General features: G+C 35.9%; 1 long non-coding RNA gene across 1 annotated transcript in view; it reads right to left on the bottom strand.

The window, feature by feature from the left end:
• Positions 1–22,301: 22,301 nt before the first annotated feature.
• Positions 22,302–27,241, bottom strand: part of LOC149791249 (uncharacterized) — a 6,717-nt gene continuing 1,777 nt past the window's right edge. The window contains exons 2-3 of the long non-coding RNA XR_016423167.1: positions 26,476–26,592; positions 22,302–22,565 (exon numbers count right to left, since the gene is read on the bottom strand). This is a non-coding gene — a long non-coding RNA (uncharacterized LOC149791249). The remainder of the gene's footprint in view (positions 22,566–26,475; positions 26,593–27,241) is intronic.

A 27,241-nucleotide genomic window follows, 5' to 3' on the forward strand; every position in this document is an offset into this window, starting at 1 on the left:
CCATACTGACAACAATTTTAATAATTAAGCATTGTATATGCATTTATTCCAAAATAGTTTAAATTAGGCATCTAAATGGAACACATAAATACTTCACTTATATGGGATATATTTAAAGGCTGATGAATTGTATTTGCAGCACGGAAAATATAGCTTATTATTATAAGAGGTAAGAAGGAAAATATCTCTTTCTTGCAAATTTATTTTCTGTACACTTAATTTGCCACAGGGTTGCTTTATCATCAATTTTATTTTAAGCTTTATCTCGTTACAACAACTCTTTGTCTTTACTCTTAGGAACTCCTAACGTGTAACTAGGGTACATAAATGTGTTTCGATTCTTGAAATTACATGGGACAATTGTATTGTTGTCTTCTGGCACACGAACCAAACCTGGGGATAAGATTATCGTCTACCATGACAAGATATATGCATATATACAGACTCTGATATTTCTTGCCGATTTTCTATTGCAAAGACTTTAGTTACCATTATGAGACAGAGAGCCATGACAATACAAATTCGAAATCTCAGTACTCACAGCAGATTAAACATTTCCTGATTATCGCAAATCAACATTAAAATGCGTTTATTACATTTTTTATTCCAAAAATATGAGTAATATGAGTCTGCAATGAATACCAGGGGATACAATGTATAACACACCATCCAGGGTTCAGCTCAGTTTGTCTCGACATCTATGTTTTAAAGGCTGCATACTACCAGTATAGACAACAATTTGGAGAACGTCCAGAAAAACGAAATGAGTAGGTAAAATGGCTAAGTAATTTTTCATGTTCTTTTGTTTTCATAAATTTTATTTTCATGATCTATGCATGTCAGCATAGTATTGGGGTTATTAATTACAGCAAATAAATACACCACTTTATCCAGTCTTTTCATGGTCCCTTTTATTTTCTATTCAAATAATATTGAATTTTATTTAATTTCTCTACACTGGTATGGCACTTTGAGTTTGATGACCTCAATTACTACAAAGGTAATATAATTATCATGAAGGTAATATAATTAGCACAAAGGTAATATAATTTACTCATCTTTTGGAAAAAGAAAACAAGATCACCTGGAGATGAATAGATTTGGAATAAATTAATGATATTACAAACTTTCAGATTTTAGAGACCAAAATGAATTAGCTGATAAATGTTCGTAGGAAAAAATGGAAGGTGTGAAAAAAAGATCAAGGGAATAATGGAGTGAAGAAGGAGAACGGACATCAAAATATTTCTTCAATATTGGATAAAAAGAATTTACGTAAGTACAACGATGCCAAAATCTGATGAAACATATGCTGGTAATCAGTCTGAAATTTTGAAAGAATAAGAACTGTTTTATCAGAAGCTATGTTCTTGTCACCAGGTGCATCCAGTTGATGTTGATCACGAATCTCTTCTCAGTTATATGGATTTCGCTGAATAGGAAAGTACACAGAAATAATCTTTGAATGGCCCTATCACTTTGACTGTAACAATTGCAAACCTAAACTACATGCCAGATAATAAAAGCTCAGGATCAGATGGGTTTTTAGCTGAGTTGTTTTAAGCACTTTTGGATAAATATCGGTCCATATTATGTAAGGGCAATTAATTTTTTTCAAATACTTCTGGGGAGATATCATCAGCGCAAAAAGGAAGGTGTAATAACGTGCCTACCAAAACCCAACACATCAAACCAACATTTGAAAAATTGAAGACCCATCAAATTAATTAATATAACCTTAAAATTTCATCAGCATGTATTCCAAATAGAATAAAGTATGTTCTTAAAAAATTATAAATCGTGATTAAAGAGGTTTTATCAAGGGAAGATATACAGACAAATATAACATACTTGGATTCCTTCTCTTAACTGACTTTGAAAAATCTTTTGATTCTGTCGCGTGGTCTTTCGTTAATAAAGTACCATACATTTTACATTTTGAATGAGACTTCAAAATTGGATACAGTTGTTTTACAAAAATATTAAATCATGCAATATTGTAAATGGACAGTGCTCATCGCGGTTTGACATTAGCAACTTCTTTTTGGGCACCAGACAGATGCATCCCCCATTTCCAAAATAAAATATAAAATGTATTTTATGTTTGTGTGTTTCCCCTCAGATATGTTGTATGTTCTATTTAAACAGAATTTTGTATCAAAAATTTAAATTTAAATTTTTGATAGGGTATTTATTTTTCCCAAGTGTTATCTAAAGGGACGTTCGTCGGAGCCTGGTTTTATTCACCTTGCTCAAAGTCCCTTCCCTTGAAACTTTGTGACCTTTGCTAGAGGTCGCCTAAGTCTCAGTGTTTGCTATGTGTATTAGTGCTATATTGTGTGCATGCAATATTTTCTGAATGTTTGAGACAGCAAGTATAAATCAAGTTTTTTCCCAGTTATCTAATTTGAATTCTTTGGATTTAGAATCCATTTTAATATATCTTATGTTATTTTCCGTTAAATTATTTTCAATTTAGAATTTTGGCGATCGGAACGGTGCGATATATTAGGTTATGAAGAAAAACATTATATTGTTTTATTCGAGTGTTAATCTGTGTCGTTCCTCGCAAAAAAGTGCTAGAATTAGAAATAGGTAGGCTGTGCTCGATTCAAGATCCACACTTCTTTATTCTCATTGTATTTCTCCTGAATCTAGTTAGGCCTCCTTTTATTATTTTATTAAATTATTTCTGTAAAAAAAATCAAAAATTGTTTGTATAAATACAGGATTGTAGATTGGTCAACCATACAGTACGGGAGCTGCATGGTTTGAGATAAAGAAGGGGTCAGTGGGATATTTACTACGTATTATTCTCTGTTTGTATGTGTTTCTGTTTTGCCTGTTTATGTTCTATATGGGGTGTTTTTCCAAGACTCTTTCATAGGCCTGTCCACTTCGCGTAGCGCCATGTGACGTAGCCCCATAATGTCATCGCCTTGTACTTTCCCCATATAGATTCCCTGTGGATTCTCAGAATTTTCGTATTTTTAGATTTAGTAAATTTTCAAATTATGTGTATGAGTTTTAGTACAAAACAAACACAAACAAAAAAAAATTCTTAAGACTTGAAATTGGGGCCTGGGGTTTGGTGGGGCTCATGTCTGGGGGGGGAGAATGAGTTGGAGTCTCTGGCCTGCGCAGTGACAGTACCACACCCCTAATGGGTAGCCAACCAAAGCTCTCCCTCCCATTCCCCTCCCCTGTATGTTCACTCCTCTTCCCAAAATACCAATTTCTTAACAAGTTATTTCATAGTTATCTACCTATCATTATTATTTGTCCAGAGACCCTCATTGTTCCAACAAAGTAATCTGTAATTTTATAAAATGTATTTTTTGTCAAATTTCCCATCTAAACATAAATAAAATGTTTTCTCTTTTGTAATTGTCCTTTTTACATATTTCTCCTATTAACTTTAGTCTTTCTTCTTTTCTTTTTTTCACATTGGGTCATGGTATGGTATTTACTGAAAGGGGCGTTTTTACACAGTGGATATTTTGGCGATACTCTGATCATGTGCCGTCTCACTGCTACCTCTCCTGTCAACCATGCATTGTGCATGTATTTGAAGCAGAGGCTTTGAATTTTAAGTGATCCTAATTTGTTCCAGTGACCCCTGGCTCTTTCACAATTTACCCCTAAATTTTCTTGTTCTACTTTTTAATGTTGTATCTTCCCTTATCCATTGATATGTATCTTTTTCACCCTTCTCCCATAAGTCTGTTTTATCACGATATTGAATTAGGGATTCTTTAATATGCCTGAACTTTCTAGGTATTTCTAATATTTTTATTAATTTATTATTTTGATATATTTCCCTCCTATTCCTCATCATAAAACCGTACCAGTATATATATACATACATACATATATATATATATATATATATATATATATATATATATATATATATATATATATATATATCCATTCCCACGGTAGGTTGGGTTCAGATTTTAATCTTTCAAATCTATTTAAAATGTTGGCATATTTATTTTATTAAATGGGATTAAGTAATGCTAATCCCCCCTTTATCTCGCTCTATATAACGTTTCTTTATTTATGTAGTGGTTTTTATAGTCCCATATATAATTAATAATTATCTATTTTATTTTACAGTGGCATTTTCTATTTCTGTAGATTTTAAAATATAGATTATGTTAGAGTACATGTATGTTTTGGCCACCTGGGCCCGTTTCACTATACATAGTGGCGTTAGTGCCCAGATATTCACATTTTCTTCTATTTTCTTTTTCATGTTTTTACAGTTTTCCTGTTCATCTCTTCTCCCAAAGTAGACTCCCAATGCCTTACCTCGGTCCTTGATAAGAGGGTAATCCGGGATGATTGCCCCACCAGTTCCCTGATATTAATATTTCTGTTTTTTCATGGTTGATTTTAGACCCTGAAGCCTTACCAAATTTTTCTAATTCCTTTTCCATGTGTTTGAAGGAATTTGGGTCTTTTATAAAGTTAGTACAATCATCTGCATGTTTAGCATCTTAATTTCATCCTTTATATTTGGAACTTTAATACCTTCAATTTTACTGTTAAGTCTTATTCTTATACTTAGGATCTCAATTGCTATTACATATAATAGCACAGATAGTGGGCATCCTTGCCTCACTGATCTTTGTATGTCGAATTTTCCCGTGTCCGCTCCACTGACCTGTACTCTTGAGGTTATTTTGTTGTACAGGATTTTAGTCCACTTTTGAAAGTTATTTCCAAATCCAAATTTTTCTAAGACTTTTTGCATATAGTTGTGTTCTAATCTGTCAAATGCTTTTTCCTGGTTAAAAGTACCAATACACCTTTTAGCCCACATTCCTGTATATAATCTATAACTGTTTTAATACTTAAAATGTTATTCTGAATGTCCCTCCCCTTGGCCCCACATGTTTAATTTACGTTTATGATTTTATTCATTCCCTTTTTAATTTTTTGTGCTAAAATTTTACTCAATAAATTGTAGTTAGTATTTAGGAGGGAGATGGGCCTCCAATTTTTTAGATCTTCCCTATCCCCCTTCCCTTTGTATATTAGTGTTATAATCCCTTCCCTCGTGCTTTCTGTCATAGTATCATTTCTCAAATGAATATTACTGTATAACCATTCTAAAATGGGCGACAACTCGCCACGGAATTTCATATAAAAATCCGCGGTGAGTCCATCTCTACCTGGGGATTTTCCTTTAGTCAAGTTGTTTATACTACTTAAAATTTCTTCTTTTGAGATGAAATCATCACACAAGTTCTTGTGTTCTGATGAAATCGTCTCGCAATCTATTCCTTGTAGGTACTCCTCTATTGTTTTATTATTAATATGCTGTTAGATATACAACTTACTATAAAAGTCTTCAATATGTTTTAAAATTTTCTTTCTGTCGGATACGTTTCCTTCATTAAGTTTTAAAGTTTCAATACATTTTTCACCCACCCCCTTAACTCCTCTCTTTTATTTAGGCCCTCCGCTTTTTATATATTGTGGTAAATTTTCCAGCCCTTATCTTTCTCCTATTGATTTCTTCATCTAATATCTGATTTCCTTTAAGTATATTTTCTCTCTCATTTGTAATAATTTTTTCTAGATGTCTAATAATCGCGTCTTTTTCCATTTTTTGTTTTTCCTTCTTTATTTTTGAATACGTAATAACTTTTTTTTAGATAAAGTTTATAATTTATCCCATTCATTTAAAATATCTATGTTTCACTTATCTAGAATTTTTTTATTTCTACTTTAATTTCTTCGATAAAATCTTTCTCATCCAAAATCTTGTTATTAAATTTCCAGTTCCCTTTACCCCATTTATGTTTATTTTTCAATTCTATTTCTAAATATACTAACTTGTGATCTGAAACTTTAAAATCCGTAATGCCTACTTCTTTATATATATATTTTTCATAGTAGGTACAATAGAATTTATCTAATCTACTCCCTTTTTTTATATTTTGTACTCGTATGTGTATTACCTCCTAAGTAAATTTAATTTTCTATATACGTCTACCATTTTGTGTTTGTTTAGGAAAAATTCCATCTCTGGTTTAAACCTTACGTCATTTGTAGTTACTTCCCCTATATTTTCCCCCACCCAGTTAAAATCTCCCCCTAAAATGAAATTTTCCATGGTATATTTTTCCATGTATTTTGATAAGTTTTCAAAAAATTGTTGTTTGTGGTATTTATTGGCCGGCATGTATACATTTAAAAGGTGGACATCTTCTATTACAATGTGGATCATTCTCCCTTTAAGAAAAATCGCCTTCATTTTCCCTTTTCCAATTTACTCCCCTTTTATTTTTAATAAATGTTGTTACCCTCCTCTTACATCTTTCGCCTTAAAATCATTTAGAAACAGTATACCATTCATTTTTCCTCATATAACGCCAGTAACTCTTTAGTGAATCCATTATGTGTTTCTTGTATAAATAGAATGTCGTTATTAGTTTCATTACATAATTTAATTAATTTATCTTTATGAATCCCATTTACATTTATAGATGAAACACGGAAGTTTTTTCCTTCCATTTTTCATTTTCCTTCCAGGTTGCCGCATTACCGTTATACAGTGATTATTATTTAAAATATAGTTATGAATGTATAGTATGTCTGTTAATTAATTTGATAATTTTATTTGTTTTTGTTTGAGGGAAAATGGATCCACCCCCCACCCTCACCCCCCCCCTCGTATTACTATATGTTGGAGTAACTTCCTCCGTTGTATTCTCTTCCGTCCTGTCTATACTCGTTTGGTCTGTGATATTTTTTGTGTACATTTCCGTTTCATTTTCGTGTTCCGTCAGTTTTGAGTCAGTTTCGTTTTTCGTTCCTGTCTTAATGTCGTTTTCACTGTATTCTTTATTTCTGTCACTGTCTATTTCGCTCTGGTCTTCATTGTCACTTTCTTGTTCACTTTCTTGCTCCTGTCTCAATTTTTTTCTTCTCCCCGATCGTATCCTCCTTGATTTTATAAACTGACTGCGGACTTTCTCGTTCTGTGTCACTATTGCCTCTCTCCTGGGATGAACCCGACCTGGAGAGGGCTTTCCTTTTTTTTCAGTCTCAATTTTGGTAAGGGAGTAGAGGTCAGGTGATTCATGCTCACTTCTGACTCCTCACCTTCCGTTTATCCCTTTTCGTCTCCCAGAGAGTTTTCCTCCTCTAGTAGGTGAGAGAACGTATTAGTCAGTGTAATTGGGTTTCCCTTGTAGGGAGTTTTTAGTTTCCCCGTTTTATTGGGACTTAAGATTTTCTCCCATTCTGGGGTTGGTGAATTGTCCCTTATTTCTGTTACATCTATTTCAGTTTTGTCCCCCCCCCCCCCGTTTCTTATTTCCTGTATTAATATACTTAGTTGTGTGTTAAAGTCACTGTTGGGTATTGGTTGATTGCTAGCTACTTTGCTAGCGTTAAGTTGTTGTTCTTGTTGTTTGTGCCTGCTGGTTTGTGCACTCCTTGGGGTTATGCCCTGTCTGCTGACATTTAGGGCACTTCCTGTAGCTCTCGCACCCCCGGAACCAGCTATTCAGCCTAAATCCCATACATAAAAGAATGTCGGAATTTTTGGGGCATCTTCTTTTGCCACAGTGAGGATTCGTACACCTGTCTTAAAGTTCCCGAATCCCCATACTGTAACCATTTTTGCTTTCTTATCTTTAGTTTTCAGTTTCCACTCAACTTTGTTGATAATTTATATGGTTTATAATTCCAGTGGGAGGCCTGAGATGGAGACATCTATTGTCTTGGCTTCTATCTATCTAGTTAGAGGTTCAGTTTTGTATATATTTGCCTTATTTCCCTTTATTTCAATTTCGGCTGCCTCTATCAAGGGTGTGTCAAAGTCCTTTGGATATATGACGTATTTGTTATAGCCTGCATTCTGCAGGCCATCTACCTCATCTATGTCAATCCCCATTACTTTAAGGGCAGTCAGAACTTCAGCTTGCCTAGGCGCGCTGGCTACATTTCCCAAATCTATCGTTTGACACTCGGGAGTGTGGAATGCCATGAGCACTCTATCCTCTACTAGTAGTTAAGTGGGATACCCTACGTACAATGGGAATTAGCATTACAGGGACCCCTGGGAGACTCTACGTACAATGGAAATTTAACATGGCGAAAAATCGTGGGACACTCTACGTACAGGGGGAATTTAACATGGCGAAAAATCGTGGGTCACTCTACGTACAAGGGGAATTTAACATAGGAATAAATCGTGGGACTGTCTAGCGTCAAGGGGAATTGAATATGGAGAAAAATCGTGGGACTGTCTAGCGTCAAGGGAAATTGAACATGGTGGGATTGTCTAGGGACAATGATGGTAGAGGGTCAAACACAACAGAGACAGAGACATACATACACTAGTACAAGCGTGAGATTTATATATAAAGCATTACCAAGACCTGAAATCTTGCTGGGGTGTTCAAAAATTTGCATAATTGTAATGATGTTATAAATAGCTATAATCAAGGAAATGCTCAACGACAAAATGGATGTGACTAAAAGTAACGCTAAAATGACGAAATTGTCCCAGAATTTAAAGGAAAATAAACATATCCCCGAAAATTAAGTTACAATGGTTTAGACTAAAATGGATAAAATTAGTAACTACTTACAATATCAACTTCTGTGACGATCGTGAATAAATACCTATGTATCTATAATCAGCTGAAATTCCTATGAAATCCCACTATCTATTTATAGTTCCAACTTGTGGGTTTTTCCTTTGGAAAATCCCACTATCATTTTATAGCCTCAGCTTGAGTGACGTTCCTGTTTATGAATTCTAGTATATATGCATAGCTACAAAATGTGGAAATCCACAAGTCGATATTTATAGTCTCAAAATTTCCAGCGTCAGTGACGTCACTGTACTGAACACTAGGGGATAAATGTCAACAGTGTTGCAAGTGGCTGACCTGAATACGCGCTACTGCAGGTAGGTAGGTAGAGTGTATCTGATAGGGATAAAGTGAGTTTTTATAGGGACAAACAGAGACCAATACACACACACACACACACACACAACGTACGCGCGCAGACATACGCACACACACACACACACACACACACACATACACACACAGAGAGGGAAGAGGAAAAAACAAACCCCAAATATACTATCAATACAGAAGGGAGATAACACAAACCCCAAATAAACTATCAACACAAACGTACGCGAACGCATACAAACCCCAAATATACTATCAACACAGAAGGGAGATAATACAAACCCCAAATAAACTATCCACACAAACGTACGCGAACGCATACAAACCCCAAATATACTATCAACACAGAGTGAAGAAGAAAAAGTTTTTTGAAAGCACCTAAGCCCTCACCTGCAATGACCAACTCTGCCAAACACCTACACCCCACCCCCACTCCCAACACTACAAAACCCATTTAACCCGTTATTTTATGGCATCAGTGTGTGATTTAGGAAACATCAAGACACAAAATGATGGATGAATAGACTGACTATTGTTTACCGACTTGCATGCCTAAAGAGCGTGCGTGAAGGAAAACATCCTTCCATTTCAATTCTAACTAAAACATGATCCAGAGGGATAGAGAGAGGTGAAAGAGCACAATTTCATAAAGTGTGAGTAAAAACAAAACACGCCATCCTTATTATACAATGTCAAGACCAAGAGACACTTACGTTTTCTTTCTGGTCTATTCTCTTTTAGAAGGTAGTATGAAATTTCACATCAGGGCCAACGCATCGGCTCACATTGTCAATTTTTCCATTTCCATGTTTTTACTGGCACAAGTTCTTCATCATCTTCAATTTCTTCTTCTTCTGAATCCCTCTTCTCTGTTTCGTCTTGTTTTTGTTTCTTCTCTTTTCTCGTAGGGCACTCTGAATTCCAGTGTCCTTTCTCCTGACAACGATATTAGGTATCTTGACTTTTGTCTCTCTTTCTTAGACGAAGCAGGTATTCTGGAGACAAATACCCATTTACCTTTGCAGATATAGCAAACTTCATTAGCACTTACACACTTTCGTATGACTCTCATCAAATCAACGATCAAAAGAGTAAGTTTTGTTGCCACTTTCGCATGTGAATTATGCTTTCGTATGACTTTTAGCAAATATTTGACCAGCAGGTCGATCTGTGCTGACTCTTCCATCTTCTTGATCGTTTGAGAGCGGAATGAATACTCTGACGCTAAGACACTCTCCTTATATACAGAGACCTGCTGCGTATGAAACCTAGTCAAATGTAATTTTGCAATAAGATGAAACGATTTCATTGAGGAAGTAAAAAGCAATGATGTACCGTATCGCCTCACACAAAACCTGAAGTGTTAGTTCAAATCCGTGTCAGCGATTTCGAAGACGACATAACTGAGCTTTAATCAATGCTCTCCAATTATGACACAAAACCACGAGTCCTGATTCACGCCAAAAGAAATTTCGTTCGGTCCATAAAAAATAGTATCATATCTGAGAAACGCAAAAAGGAACTTCCAGAAAACTGAGAAAGACGGCTTACACCTACAACGTAAATGTATGAGTTCAAGTAGTGCGTAAAACTTAGTCAAATTAAATTTTTATAGTCAAGACGAAACGATCTCTTTTCGAACAAGAAAGCAGACACCAAGCGACAATGGCGATCCGTGTCACACAACACTTTTCAAAATGTATATTATCAGAGGTTTGTTCTAGCGATCTGCACGGTTAAATTAAATGTTGATGTATTTTGCAATAAGACGGACACAATTTCCATGGGATCGCCCATGGTACGATTGTTCGTGCATTAGTTTAATTTTTAAAAATATATTTTTATATAAATCGCCTATAGGATAGACCCAGTAAAGCATGGCCATTCTCGTCACTGTCTGAATAGCTACTCAAGTCAATTCGAAGTGAACGCGGTAAGAAAATAAGTATAGCCAATGAAATGGCTTACAACGGGTGATGCATTGTTTTGTTCTAGGACTGTGTGGCATAATAATCCCTATGTTCTTGCGTTGTTACCATTACAGTGCAGACAGACTGAAATGTGAACTTACAAGCCCTCTTTGTGTGTGTTGTACCATTTCCTCTTACCACATCAAAATACTGAGCGTCACAGTATTGGTTCGCGTTTTCAAACTGACCATTTTTTTTATATCTCACTTAAACATTTCGACATAAACACTCACACTCACATCGGTAGAGTCAGAACAGACGTGTTACAGCATTGAGGGGCATGTTATCTTTTCGTTTTCAAACTAATACATTTGGGGCTTGTATGAAGTAAAGAACCGAAAGTACAGTGAAACTCAAGGATGATGACCCAATCTGTCTGTCTATTGATGCGTGTATTTACTTAAGAAGAAATATGACCTCTAAAACACAAAGAGATACGGCAAGCATGATTAGATCAAACACAACGATGTTTTCATTCACGCCCGTGTAATTTAGAGTTTCAATCGTCTTTGAAGACAAACTTGGTCTCCTTTTGTAGGGCTTGAAATAATAAAAGAAACTGAAAAATCTTAAGCACTTTGCTATAGATAATTTCATCAACAGACTAAACAACATAAATACCGTTACAACAATAGAAAGCCTTAAATCTTCTATCAAAAAGAAATGCATGAAAAAAATTAAAGATTAACGATAACTAACCAATGAAACCGAATTTAACAAAGGCAATGACATGTGAAGAAATGCCTCTCACTTTGGAAAGGTAGGCGAATGTACTCTGTCATGCACCATCAACTTGAAAAAAATTATAAACAGAGAGAAACCTGAATTCAAAATTCAGTTGTTTCTTTTTCTTCAAAATTGTTTCGTTTCTTTTTTCTTTTTTTTTGGAACAAATCTAAGCACTAATATAGAGTGGAAAAGGGAAAATGCACATACAAGCTTTGATATTTCTGAAAAAATGAGGGGATATTCCTAACGTTCATAACCACCTATATATGCTTGGACTTGTCTGTGACTTATCCACAAAACAAGATGTACATATTTCTGGTCAAGCTGCAAGTGTGTGCGTGTTTTTGAAAATGGTAAAAATGGGATATACAATTTTCTCGTGACACTTATAAAGTGAAGAGTCTGTGCAAGTGTCAAAAGCCAAAGTCATATAAGTTTTGTATTTTGTACGGCTTGTAAAGATTTCCACTTTAGAAAATGTGAAGTATCACAATTTATTTTCACAAACAGAAGTGGAACATAGGGGCTTGCAAGAAAGAAAATAACCCAGACAGTTGGTGTCATCAAGAGTGCTAGAGACGGTACCCGAACTTGCTTGCTTGCTTACTTGAATTAAAGTGATTTTCGCTCTAATGGAGCTTGTATCACTGGTTTAATAACGCACCGCGTGATTTTTAATTTTTTTAAAATTCCCCCCAAAAATTTGGGGAACTTGAAGCTATGGCGATCGCTTCAAGTTCCCCCAAAAAATTTCAGGGCTACCCCATACTCTCGAAAAGAAATAACATTCCATTGCCTACGATATGTTAGTCAGTTAGAAGAAAAAATACAGAAGTGAGTCTATCAGCACATGATTTCTTTATCTTGGTTAGAAAGTGTGACTCTAACTTGTTCGTTTCCGTCGCTTATCAAAATGTTAAAAATAGTAATGTTCTGTAAAAAGTGAGTGAGTGTTTCTTTTAGGTCTGTGCGGTTTTTTTTGTTTTTTTTTTTTGTTGGTGATAATATGGATAATGTAAGTTCGGGTACAACGAAATTTAAAGAATTAGGCCCGGAACTCGGTGTGGAGGGAAGAAATATACGCAACAGCAGCGGGAGCAAAAAATGCAGACCTAGCCAGTTAGCACTGAGGCATTCTGCGTTTGACAATGCCTTTGATGTCGTACACGTCGTCTTTTTTGGTGACACGACTTGATTTGAAATAAGTACGGGCTAGCGTTTTGGTGAGTACTTAACATCCATGGCTGTCTTGCTGAGCACCTTTATCCTCCTTTACCACGCTCGGACAGAAAAATGAGTGTGTGGTGAGACAATTCCCACTCATGTTTAAAGCCTTTCAGTCAGGTTGTTAAGGACTAGTTAGTCCTACACCTGATTGGCTAAATTTAAAAGTAGTCTGTGAGTACATAAAAGCCTGGGGGGATGAGGCTCTCTTTCCTTCCCAGGAGTAATTAAAAATCACGCGGTGCGTTATTAAACCAGTGATACATGCTCCATTAGAGCGAAAATCACTTTAATTCAAGTAAGCAAGCAAGCAAGTTCGGGTACCGTCTCTAGCACTCTTGATGACACCAACTGTCTGGGTTATTTTCTTTCTTGCAAGCCCTTATGTTCCACTTCTGTTTGTGATAATAACTTGTGATACTTCACATTTTCTAAAGTGGAAATCTTTACAAGCCGTACAAAATACAAAATTTATATGACTTTGGCTTTTGACACTTGCACAGACTCTTCACTTTATAAGTGTCACGAGAAAATTGTATATCCCATTTTTACCATTTTCAAAAACACGCACACACTTGCAGCTTGACCAGAAATATGTACATCTTGTTTTGTGGATAAGTCACAGACAAGTCCAAGCATATATAGGTGGTTATGAACGTTAGGAATATCCCCTCATTTTTTCAGAAATATCAAAGCTTGTATGTGCATTTTCCCTTTTCCACTCTATATTAGTGCTTAGATTTGTTCCAAAAAAAAAGAAAAAAGAAACGAAACAATTTTGAAGAAAAAGAAACAACTGAATTTTGAATTCAGGTTTCTCTCTGTTTATAATTTTTTTCAAGTTGATGGTGCATGACAGAGTACATTCGCCTACCTTTCCAAAGTGAGAGGCATTTCTTCACATGTCATTGCCTTTGTTAAATTCGGTTTCATTGGTTAGTTATCGTTAATCTTTAATTTTTTTCATGCATTTCTTTTTGATAGAAGATTTAAGGCTTTCTATTGTTGTAACGGTATTTATGTTGTTTGGTCTGTTGATGAAATTATCTATAGCAAAGTGCTTAAGATTTTTCAGTTTCTTTTATTATTTCAAGCCCTACAAAAGGAGACCAAGTTTGTCTTCAAAGACGATTGAAACTCTAAATTACACGGGCGTGAAGGAAAACATCGTTGTGTTTAATCTAATCATGCTTGCCGTATCTCTTTGTGTTTTAGAGGTCATATTTCTTCTTAAGTAAATACACGCATCAATAGACAGACAGATTGGGTCATCATCCTTGAGTTTCACTGTACTTTCGGTTCTTTACTTCATACAAACCCCAAATTTATTAGTTTGAAAAAGAAAAGATAACATGCCCCTCAATACTGTAACACGTCTGTTCTGACTCTACCGATGTGATTGTTTATGTCGAAATGTTTAAGTGAGATATAAAAAAATGGTCAGCTTGAAAACGCGAACCAATACTGTGACGCTCAGTATTTTGATGTGGTAAGAGGAAATGGTACAACACAAACAAAGAGGGCTTGTAAGTTCACATTTCAGTCTGTCTGCACTGTAATGGTAACAACGCAAGAACATAGGGATTATTATGCCACACAGCCCTAGAACAAAACAATGCATCACCCGTTGTAAGCCATTTCATTGGCTATACTTATTTTCTTACCGCGTTCGCTTCGAATTGACTTAAGTAGCTATTCAGACAGTGACGAGAATGGCCATGCTTTACTGGGTCTATCCTATAGGCGATTTATATAAAAAAATATTTTTAAAAATTAAACTAATGCACGAACAATCGTACCATGGGCGATCCCATGGAAATTGTGTCCGTCTTATTGCAAAATACATCAACATTTAATTTAACCGTGCAGATCGCTAGAACAAACCTCTGATAATATACATTTTGAAAAGTGTTGTGTGACACGGATCGCCATTGTCGCTTGGCGTCTGCTTTCTTGTTCGAAAAGAGATCGTTTCGTCTTGACTATAAAAATCTAATTTGACTAAGTTTTACGCACTACTTGAACTCACACATTTACGTTGTAGGTGTAAGCCGTCGTTCTCAGTTTTCTGGAAGTTCGTTTTTGCGTTTCTCAGATGTGATACTATTTTTTATGGACCGAACGAACTTTCTTTTGGCGTGAATCAGGACTCGTGGTTTTGTGTCATAATTGGAGAGCATTGATTAAAGCTCAGTTATGTCGTCTTCGAAATCGCTGACACGGATTTGAACTAAAACTTCAGGTTTTGTGTGAGGCGATACGGTACATCATTGCTTTTTACTTCCTCAATGAAATCGTTTCATCTTATTGCAAAATTACGTTTGACTAGGTTTCATACGCAGCAGGTCCATGTGTATAAGGAGAGTGTCTTAGCGTCAGAGTATTCATTCCGCTCTCAAACGATCAAGAAGATGGAAGAGTCAGCACAGATCGACCTGCTGGTCAAATATTTGCTAAAAGTCATACGAAAGCATAATTCACATGCGAAAGTGGCAACAAAACTTACTCTTTTGATCGTTGATTTGATGAGAGTCATACGAAAGTGTGTAAGTGCTAATGAAGTTTGCTATATCTGCAAAGGTAAATGGGTATTTGTCTCCAGAATACATGCTTCGTCTAAGAAAGAGAGACAAAAGTCAAGATACCTAATATCGTTGTCAGGAGAAAGGACACTGGAATTCAGAGTGCCCTACGAGAAAAGAGAAGAAACAAAAACAAGACGAAACAGAGAAGAGGGATTCAGAAGAAGAAGAAATTGAAGATGATGAAGAACTTGTGCCAGTAAAAACATGGAAATGGAAAAATTGACAATGTGAGCCGATGCGTTGGCCCTGATGTGAAATTTCATACTACCTTCTAAAAGAGAATAGACCAGAAAGAAAACGTAAGTGTCTCTTGGTCTTGACATTGTATAATAAGGATGGCGTGTTTTGTTTTTACTCACACTTTATGAAATTGTGCTCTTTCACCTCTCTCTATCCCTCTTGATCATGTTTTAGTTAGAATTGAAATGGAAGGATGTTTTCCTTCACGCACGCTCTTTAGGCATGCAAGTCCGTAAACAATAGTCAGTCTATTCATCCATCATTTTGTGTCTTGATGTTTCCTAAATCACACACTGATGCCATAAAATAACGGGTTAAATGGGTTTTGTAGTGTTGGGAGTGGGGGTGGGTGGGGTGTAGGTGTTTGGCAGAGTTGGTCATTGCAGGTGAGGGCTTAGGTGCTTTCAAAAACTTTTTCTTCTTCACTCTGTGTTTATGGAATATAATGGGTTATTTTCTTCACTCTCTGTTGATAGTATATATAAAGGGTTATTTCTTCACTGCGTGTGGATAGTGTATAATGGTTTTCTTCTTCTTCCCTCTGTGGTGTGCGTGTGTGTGTGTGTGTGTGTGTGTGTGTGTGTGTGTGTGTGTGTGTGTGTGTGTTCGCGTACGTTGTGTAGATCGCATATTTGGTTGTTTTTCTTCTTCTTCCTCCCGAGTGTGGATAGTATATTTGGAGTTTGTATGCGTTAGCGACGTTGTGTGGATAGTATATTTGGGGTTTGTATGCGTTCGCGTACGTTTGTGTGGATAGTTTATTTGGGGTTTGTATTATCTCCCTTCTGTGTTGATAGTGTATTTGGGGTTTGTATGCGTTCGCGTACGTTTGTGTGGATAGTTTATTTGGGGTTTGTATTATCTCCCTTCTGTGTTGATAGTGTATTTGGGGTTTGTATGCGTTTGCGTACGTTTGTGTGGATAGTTTATTTGGGATTTGTATTATCTCCCTTCTGTGTTGATAGTATATTTGGGGTTTGTTTTTTCCTCTTCCCTGTGTGTGTGTGTGTGTGTGTGTGTGTGTGTGTGTGTGTGTGTGTGTGTGTGTGTGTGTGTGTGTGCGCGTACGTTGTGTAGATCGTATATTTGGTTGTTTTTTCTTCTTCCTCCCGAGTGTGGATAGCATATTTGGAGTTTGTATGCGTTAGCGACGTTGTGTGGATAGTATATTTTGGGTTTGTATGCGTTCGCGTACGTTTGTGTGGATAGTTTATTTGGGGTTTGTATTATCTCCTTCTGTGTTGATAGTATATTTGGGGTTTGTATGCGTTCGCGTACGTTTGTGTGGATAGTTTATTTGGGGTTTGTATTATCTCCCTTCTGTGTTGATAGTATATTTCGGGTTTGTATGCGTTCGCGTACGTTTGTGTGGATAGTTTATTTGGGGTTTGTATTATCTCCCTTCTGTGTTGATAGTATATTTGGGGTTTGTATGCGTTCGCGTACGTTTGTGTGGATAGTTTATTTGGGGTTTGTATTATCTCCCTTCTGTGTTGATAGTATATTTGGGGTTTGTTTTTTCCTCTTCCCTCTGTGTGTGTGTGTGTGTGTGTGTGTGTGTGTGTGTGTGTGTGTGTGTGTGTATGTGTGTGTGTTCGCGTACGTTGTGTAGATCGTATATTTGGTTGTTTTTTTTTCTTCCTTCCGAGTGTGGATAATATATTTGGGGTTTGTTTTTTCCTCTTCCCTCTGTGTGTGTGTGTGTGTGTTTGTTCGCGTACGTTGTGTAGATCGTATATTTGGTTGTTTTTTTTCTTCCTCCCCGAGTGTGGATAGTATATTTGGGGTTTGTTTTTTCCTCTTCCCTCTGTGTGTGTGTGTGTGTGTGTGTGTGTGTGTGTGTGTGAGTCTGCGCGCGTATGTTGTGTGTGTGTGTGTGTGTTTGTTCGCGTACGTTGTGTAGATCGTATATTTGGTTGTTTTTTTTTTCTTCCTCCCGAGTGTGGATAGTATATTTTGGGGTTTGTTTTTTCCTCTTCCCTCTGTGTGTGTGTGTGTGTGAGTCTGCGCGCGTATGTTGTGTGTGTGTGTGTGTTTGTTCGCGTACGTTGTGTAGATCGTATATTTGGTTGTTTTTTTTCTTCCTCCCCGAGTGTGGATAGTATATTTGGGGTTTGTTTTTTCCTCTTCCCTCTGTGTGTGTGTGTGTGTGTGTGTGTGTGAGTCTGCGCGCGTATGTTGTGTGTGTGTGTGTGTGTGTGTGTGTGTGTGTGTGTGTGTGTGTGTGTGTATTGGTCTCTGTCCCTATAAAACTCACTTTATCCGTATCAGATACACTCTACCTACCTACCTACAGTAGCGCGTATTCAGGTCAGCCACTTGCAACGCTGTTGCCATTTATCCCCTAGTGTTCAGTACAGTGACGTTACTGACGCTGGAAATTTTGAGACTATAAATATCGACTTGAGGATTTCCACATTTTGTAGCTATACATATATACTAGAATTCATAAACAGGAACGTCACTCAAGCTGAGGCTATAAAAAGATAGTGGGATTTTCCAAAGGAAAAACCCACAAGTTGGAGCTATAAATAGATAGTGGGATTTCATAGGAATTTCAGCTGATTATAGATACATAGGTATTTATCCACGATCGTCACAGAAGTTGATATTGTAAGTAGTTACTAATTTTATCCATTTTAGTCTAAACCATTGTAACTTAATTTTCGGGGATATGTTTATTTTCCTTTAAATTCTGGGACAATTTCGTCATTTTAGCGTTACTTTTAGTCACATCCATTTTGTCGTTGAGCATTTCCTTGATTATAGCTATTTATAGCATCATTACAATTATGCAAATTTTTGAACACCCCAGCTAGATTTCAGGTCTTGGTAATGCTTTATATATAAATCTCACGCTTGTACTAGTGTATGTATGTTTCTGTCTCTGTTGTGTTTGACCCTCTACCATCATTGTCCCTAGACAATCCCACCATGTTCAATTCCCCTTGACGCTATACAGACCCACCATGTTCAATTTCCATATGTTAAATTCCCCTTGACGCTAGACAGTCCCACGATTTTTCTCCATGTTCAATTCCCCTTGACGCTAGACAGTCCCACGATTTATTCCCATGTTAAATTCCCTTTGACGCTAGATTGTCCCACGATTTTTCTCCATGTTAATTTCCCTTGTCGCTAATCTGACCCACGATTTTTCTCCATGTTAAATTTCCCTTGACGCTAATCTGTCCCAGGGGTCTCTGTAATGCTAATTCCCATTGACGCTAATGTATCCCACTTAACTACTTCTACTTTAGTCTTAAAGTAGGTATTTAGCTTGGTTCCCCCCGATTGCACATAGTTGGGCAAGATTTATGTTTTTAATTCCATTTGCACTGAGATAATTTCACTAACTGTCCTAGCTATGGAATGGTCTCACACCACTATCAAACAGTAGCTACTAATTCATTGGTAATTACTCACAAAAAGCCGGTGAGCACTATTCTAGATTTTGTTTAGTTTGATCTGCACACACCTCAAATACAAAAAAAATAGTTCAAAATCCAACGGGATTAGGCAAACATTAATGAAAATGCAAATTGAAATTTGAAAAATTGAAACAAATTAAGGTTCCCTACTGGGGGACAAAAAAAAACAAAAACAAATGACAGCAAATGACAAGGAATGTTGGATCTAGTGCAATTGCTCTAAATAAAAAGTGTAATACCCTTCTGTAGGTGAGTTATCATCAGTTGGTAATCCAAGTTTGCTTTAGAGCTCACAAAAAGTCTGCTCTCCTCGACGACCTGGCTACTGCATGTATCATTCGATCTAACAACGTATAAAGTTTGCTAGGCCGTCCGGTAAGCGGCTACGCTTTGCCAACACGATGTTTGCCTCTTGTGATGCTAGAGTGGTTTTCATAGCTTCCAAGATGGATATCAAGCTGACTTTGAAAATAAAAGTCTACTAGACGAATCTAATCCACTGAGCGTTTTTTGACATTAGGAACGGGCAGCAGACATGCTCGTGTTGAAAAGCATGGCTTATTTTCATGTATCTCGCACACTGTCGCTTTGGAAAGGCGAATGTCCAGCAGGTTTAATCAGGTTGTCGTTTAAGTCTGGCATTCGGAGAATTTAATGTAAGATAAATGGGACATATTCCGACATACGTAACCACCACTATGCCTTTACGTGATAGTCGCCCCCATTTTCCAAGTGTATATTGGGCAACCGATTGGAAGGACGACCAACATATTGTAAATAGTAATAGTAAAATAAGTGTTTAGAGAAGGCCAGGCAAAGAACATGTGGGTGGTGGCCAATCAGTAATGAGAATAGTGCGCAAGGATTTCATGGTCTTATTTGAATCAATCAGATATGTTAACGTGTTGACATGTCGGATATAATAATAACAAATAGCAACTAATGTATGAAAAGCGCATCAATTATCTGATAAATGTTCTTATAGGATTCGAATTCCAAAACATCTGACGTTGCCACATAAGAAATTATTGCTACGGTGTTAAACACCCCAATGACATGTGATGGTCATATCCATGAATTCATGTCTTCGTTCCCGTTACATGCGAAAGTTGTCACAGAGTGGGGCTTATTTAAATAAAGGACGTGATCTTGTTGATACGGTCCTTGAAGCCTAGAAACTTTGCCTAAAATAGTGTTATGTTGTTCTTAAGTTCTGAAATACACTAATTAAACAACCACAAACTCATGCCTGACTTAAACATAAAGTATATAATTCAATGAGAGAATATTTAAAGAAGCAATCACATCTATCGATATGTCATAGAAGAAGCATACAGAAATGTGAAGCATTCGTGGCAGAGCCTTTAAGTACAGAATAAAAGCACAAGCAGAATCTGCAACGTCATACAAAAGAAGAGATCCGGAATACATTCAACAGAAAATCTCTCTCTCTCTCTCTCTCACACACACACACACACACACACACACACACACACACACACACATACTCACACACACACCGTTTTAAGCCTAAATGAAGATAAATATAATCTTTGCGCCCGTGTCCGCTGTGTCCTATCAGCAGTTGCATGTATCACCACGGTGGAAGACTACACTCTAAGCAGCATATTTTACGGTGAAGGAATCCAAGATCACAAAAGGCTGCAATGTTATCAAACTTTCTGAACGTATGCATGGTTTACAATAACCGAAACGACTGACGATTAATCGAATCAAAACGTTTATATTTTAAACTACTAATGTTCCAATAAATTCAAATATGCTTGCATTTTCTAGCGCTGTTCTTTATGTATGTATGTATGTATGTATGTATGTATGTATGTATGTATGTATGTAGAGAGAAAGAGAGAGAGAGAAATGGACGAAAGTGTCTGATTCAGTATGACACAATTATTGGGACCATATCGATTTATCATAACAGGTGGCTTGAATGGCATATTTATAGAATTGCCCTTAAATGATGTGGAGTCGAATGACGATCGAATTTAAATCAATCTGTCAGTCGCTTGATATGTCATATATGCAATCATGCAATCTCTTTATCCCTCCTTATATATATATATATATATATATATATATATATATATATATATATATATATATATATATATATATATATATAGAGAGAGAGAGAGAGAGAGAGAGAGAGATTGATATTGATAATAACATATATGTATATATATATATATATATAGAGAGAGAGAGAGAGAGAGAGAGTGATTTAGATTGATATTGATAATTATATATATATATATATATATATATATATATATATATATATATATATATATATATATATATATATATACTGCGCCAATGGTCGTGTATATACATGTTTTGATGGAATAAGAGCCACTTTGACCAGAATGGTGTATGCCATTTTTCCACCAGAGAGAAAAAATACTGGAGATTTTCTTCTTGTTATTTTTCAAAAGTAGCAGCTTATGGTTCAGTTTTATCGGAACTTCTACCACCTTTTACACAGTACAGGTAACTTCTACCACCTTTTACACAGTACAGGTAACTGCTACCACCTTTTACACAGTACAAGTAACTGCAGTACAGGTAACTGCTACCACCTTTTACACAGTACAGGTAACTTCTACCACCTTTTACACAGTACATGTAACTTCCACCACCTTTTACACAGTACAGGTAACTTCTACCACCTTTTACACAGTACAGGTAACTGCTACCACCTTTTACACAGTACAGGTAACTGCTACCACCTTTTACACAGTACAGGTAAATGCTACCACCTTTTACACAGTACAGGTAACCTCTACCACCTTTTACACAGTACAGGTAACTGCTACCACCTTTTACACAGTACAGGTAACTGCTACCACCTTTTAAACAGTAAAGGTAACTGCTACCACCTTTTACACAGTTCAGGTAATTTGATATGGCACAAGTCGTAATTAGAAAGGTCGCTAAACTTGGGTCAGTATGTGACTTTATCAAGATACTATTAACCTTTCTTCTGATATGCAATCCAATTATTTGTGTCCGTAAACTCATATAAATTACAATGTGGAAAATGAAATGGTAAATCAATAAAAGAAAAAAAACTACAAATGACAGACAAATTTTATTATTATTATTATTATTATTATTATTATTATATACAGTGGGAAGCATCACCCCACCGCTTGTAACGCGATAGGCATGACACATAAACGGAATTAATTTAATTAGATAATTCAATACATATTATTGACTTCATCAAGTAAATAACTCATCTGACACGGAGACTGATTTAGATTAGTCATGCTGTATCTTTCTTCTTATCACCTTCTGTCAGATTGCAAGAATTATTCTGCTCTTTCTGAACAAAGGGCGGGTATTGTGTGATACTGCCTGGCCGTCTATAAGTAGTTAATGCCGTCCTAGACCATGTATGGCAGTTACCTAAAACATAGGGATATGAGTGTTGTTAGACAAGTTTTAGAATGCTGATTCGCGTTGAAGTATGTAAAATTGTTAAAGACAAATAAAAATGTCGATAGAATGTACTGATGTAACATAATGTCTCTGCAAGATAATTTGGCCAGAAGTATTGCAACCTACAATTAAAAAAAAAATCATAAGCTTGTATAGTTACGTAATTTGAAAAGAAATTGTTTTAAGGTTTATGAATTACTGTTTATCCGATTTGTTACGATAAATAAATAAATTTAATCTAAACATCGGTAATAAATAGAGGATCTCAAATGGGTAACGATTTAATATTAAATTAAAAGCTCGACGTTATTTATCGAGTTTGAGATTCTTTATTATCATCTGAGATTATTTTTATCACGTAGTTTTATTTCAGTAGAAATTATTTAGACAGAAAAAAAATGACTAATTTCGTTATTCTGACAAAAGCTGTACTTTTCATTTGTAGTGCGTAAAAGAATAGTCACAAACAAAGTTGAAATAGTAAAAGTATATTATACATTTTTTACATCTATAAATCAAAGAATAATCATCCATCCAAATAAAATGAACATTTTCAAAAAGACAAAACATTTGTCAACAAAAATGTCCAATGCGTGTGATGTCACATTGTTTAATACGGTATACAGTACCGGTCAGAGTTAGTCAACATCACATCACAACTAAACATTAGATTGTTGCGATATTTTTTGTGAAAAGATGATTACTGGATGCAGAAATAAGCATATTTACTCTCAAATATTTGTGACCGGATATTTACAGTTTTTTAATTTGGATCGTTAGATTGTACAGAAGACGTAAACAAATCTCTTTTTCAGTCGGACTTGCATTAAAATATTTACCGTGTAAATATGCTGCGGTTGAATAAAGCTCTGTCAGTTCTCTAGACCAGTTTATGTTTACATTCTTCTGTGAAAAAAGGTGAGTTTATTTATTTCAGTAAGTTCACATTTAAACCAAGCTTGTATATAGGGTGGATTCCATGCTACAGATATACCGTCCATCCATCCCCACCCCCACCACCGTTACCATCTAAGCAATACAGGTAGTTTTACTTGTTGTCATTGTTCTTGTGTTGGGTGTTTTGAAATGTTTCATTTTATCATATGTTATACTTGACATAACAAACCCCGGGGGGGGGGGGGGGGGGGTAAATTGGCAATATTGAAACAGGCGAGACCATTTTTTTCTTATTCCATTTGCTAGCCGAATCAAAAAATGGCGGCCAAAAATGTTCAATGAAAGCAAAAAAATTCCAGAAGGCGAGGTTAAAAATGTTTCCGCACGATCGTCGACAATCAGTAAAGGGAATACTGCACAATAATTTCATGGGCTTATTGGGACCAATCAAAATCACATAAATTGATATGTTCACATGTATAATATCAAACATATTAAACTGCACATACTATAAGCAAAGTGTACCGACCATGTGATAATTGGTGGAATGCACATTGAAAGTTTAAAGTTACAGTGGATAATTTAATACAGCTCTCTGTACAAAATATGTAACTGAAAAAGTTATCTCCTCTCAGTATGTGACCATGTCCAGACCGTTACAGTGCGCTGTACGTTTGTGTAAAGCTTTGAAGGCTATTGCAGATCCGTGTGTCACAGATGTAATATCTGGGTGACTATTTCTGGGAAGGGCGTTAGCTCCCATTTCTTTGGCATGGCTCATACACTCACAGTAATGTGTTAAAAAGGACCGTGAAAACCAGCCAATCAATTTAGATATTGCCACAGTGCCTTTATTCTTCACTCCTCCCAGAACCAACCTCACCCTAAAATGACAAGGGTGCTTTGTTTAGCACACAACTATACACAGATAATTATCTTACAAACTAAAGTAGCAGATGATACCAGACAAAACATGTAACTTTTGTAAACTGTTGCCAAACCTTGGTTTTGCCGACTTAATAAGAAGTATTGCTTACACTTAGTTAGATACCGTGAGACATTGTAGATTCTTTAGAAGTCGGATGGGGAGTGTGTAGGGAATTTTTATGTTTTGAATATAGTCAAACAAAAGGTATTTAGACATGAAATAGCTTCCATTAATTGACTGGGGCAAAACCCTATAAATACGTCTTGTTATATCAATGTATCATGAATAACAAGGCAGCAGCAAAATATCATATACATGCGTTCATTTTCAAAAATCATTTTGTTAATTATATATTGGGCATCTTGTTATGAACATCTGTATTATGTTTGAATGTTGACGATTATAGATTGTAAGGACCATTTAGTTAATATACTGAATGCTATTTTTATGTATGATTGTGGGTTTGTTCTTTAAGATTAGGTAATGTTTGTAAACACATTACAAAGTTACAAGATAGGGAGCTGTGCTTTTAATTGGTGTAAACATGTTGATGCGTCTTTTTGGCCTAAGAAGGTGCACACGAACTATTGTTGACAAAGTTGATGTGATTTTATTTCAGTCCATGTGTTTTCCCTTAGTAAACCAGGCTACGTGTTTTTCTCTTAGTAAACCAAACTACGTGCATTTCCCTTAGTAAACCAGGCTAACCTAATTTCTGATTAGTTGGCTGTTAATGTACATGACCTTGTTGACACAGAATTATCTGGAATGAACATTCAGCCTTCATCATATTTCTGTGATTACATCTTTGTTATTTATTTAAGGAGTATTTTACTGAAAATTTCTTATTCCTAGCACAAACATCGGTCTTGGTTGAGTCGTTTAGTTGTGATCAGTTCAAAAGGATTCAGTTCATTTATTTCAATTATTCATTGGAGCTATAAAGTGCTCTGACTTCTAGACTAAGTAACTGCGAATTCATTTAGAAATTTTGGACTATATTACTGTGATATATCGGGACTATAGGCACACCAGCACATTATATTGAACTTCTCTAGGAACACTATTGGATATCATTTCGAATACTTGATACTTTTGGACTTGTGATTGAACATTAGGACTATTCAGGAATTCATTATCCCAATATTTTAAGTTATTTTTGATTTTTCACTTTATTTTTTGGGAAATAAAGTATTGTTGAACTCTATAAAGTTTCTTTGTTTTTCGCTCGTTTTGTTATTTAGTTTAAAACCGTAGAGTAGTAACAATATAATACTAATTGCTTGGTTTTTTTATGAACAAATTGATATATTCAAATAGGTGATGCAAGCATTTGGTAATGAAGAGTATGATACGCATGCATGGCTAATATTTAATGGAGTTTATCATATAGCTTGTTCTATAGCTATGGGATAAAAAGTGTATAACTGACTCACTCACTTCTCGAGATTTACAACATAAAATATTTAAAGTTTAATGTTCACGACTATTATAAGATCATAAAAGATTACAAACTAATTAATATTTATAATACTTTAAAAGTGAATCTGTCTACACATCAATGTGCATCGTATTGTCTAGCTTATTTATATTTATCCTTATGTTTGGTATATTCTCACCCTAATAGTTAAAATTATAAATTATTCCTCCTGGCAGCAAAGTTTCCAATGCTCCTTTAAAGGGTATTTGGTACCTTAAATACAAATGAAAATCCTGATTTAAACAGCATATGTATAAAACCCACTATGAAAATATGCTAGAAAAGCAGAATGAAATTCAACGCCTTAACTGTCCTACACGTGTTCTTCTCCTGTGAACAGCAAGGCGATTATGATGGAAGATCACACTAGAATACGTGTTGTATCATTAATACAACAAGAGCGGCAGTGCACATTCTTGAACATTTGTACAATTACCCATCATTCATAAGTGGAGAGATCAGATTTCCTTGTATGACTTCAAACAATACAGGGTTACGACAGAAAATGTGAATAGTGATATGAATTTCCAAGACTATTTAGGCATTTATCTGAAAACCCAAGGCATACTTACTCAGCTTCCCTCGAAGAATTTCAAATCCTCATGATATCCGTTCAAATGCCATTACATGAAGTGGCGGGAGGAGAGTGGAGGTTGCTTATATTTTCTCCATTGTTATTCTACTGTATCCTGAGAGACAAAAAAAAATATTTTTTGTAATTAAAATGCAAACGAATGTATTGGTGACATCTGCACATGTCTCCGCCTTCCGCCTTCTTAACTTGTTTCTCCTCCTCCGTAATCTTTCTCTCGTTCCTGTCCTTCCTATCAGACCTTCACAACATTGATTAGCGAGTATAGGGGGAGGGGGAATTTCCATTCCCTGAAGCGGAGAGTGCCTCCATAGAGGCGGTAAGTGTTTTTTACTGGAGATTCATTGACTTGCACAGGGTGTGAATCATTCTCAACAGGGTACCGCCATTTAATTGCTCATCTGAGGTAGAATACGCTTAAGATACTAATGGATGTGTCGGGAAATAGGTTCTAGCTCCAGTCGAAGTTGAAACCCGGAACGTTTCGCACCAGAGGCAAGTGTTTTAATAAACAAGACGCTATTTCCCTCTGCCATGCGTATATATTCAGCATTGAAATATGCTAATTATTTGATAAGAGATCGGTTCGTGTTCAATGATAACCCAATACGGACTCATCAATCTATTATTAGAATCGGGTGCGTCGTTCGTTTTATCAACTATATTTTTTTTTTTTAAATTTAAATAGTTTACAAAAGGACGATGTGAGATCTGTTGATCAAGCATTTATTTACCTCCCCTTATCC

This window comes from Sinohyriopsis cumingii, chromosome 9 (assembly GCF_028554795.1).
Source record: "Sinohyriopsis cumingii isolate HCF-2022 chromosome 9, ASM2855479v2, whole genome shotgun sequence".
NCBI lineage: Eukaryota > Metazoa > Mollusca > Bivalvia > Unionida > Unionidae > Sinohyriopsis > Sinohyriopsis cumingii.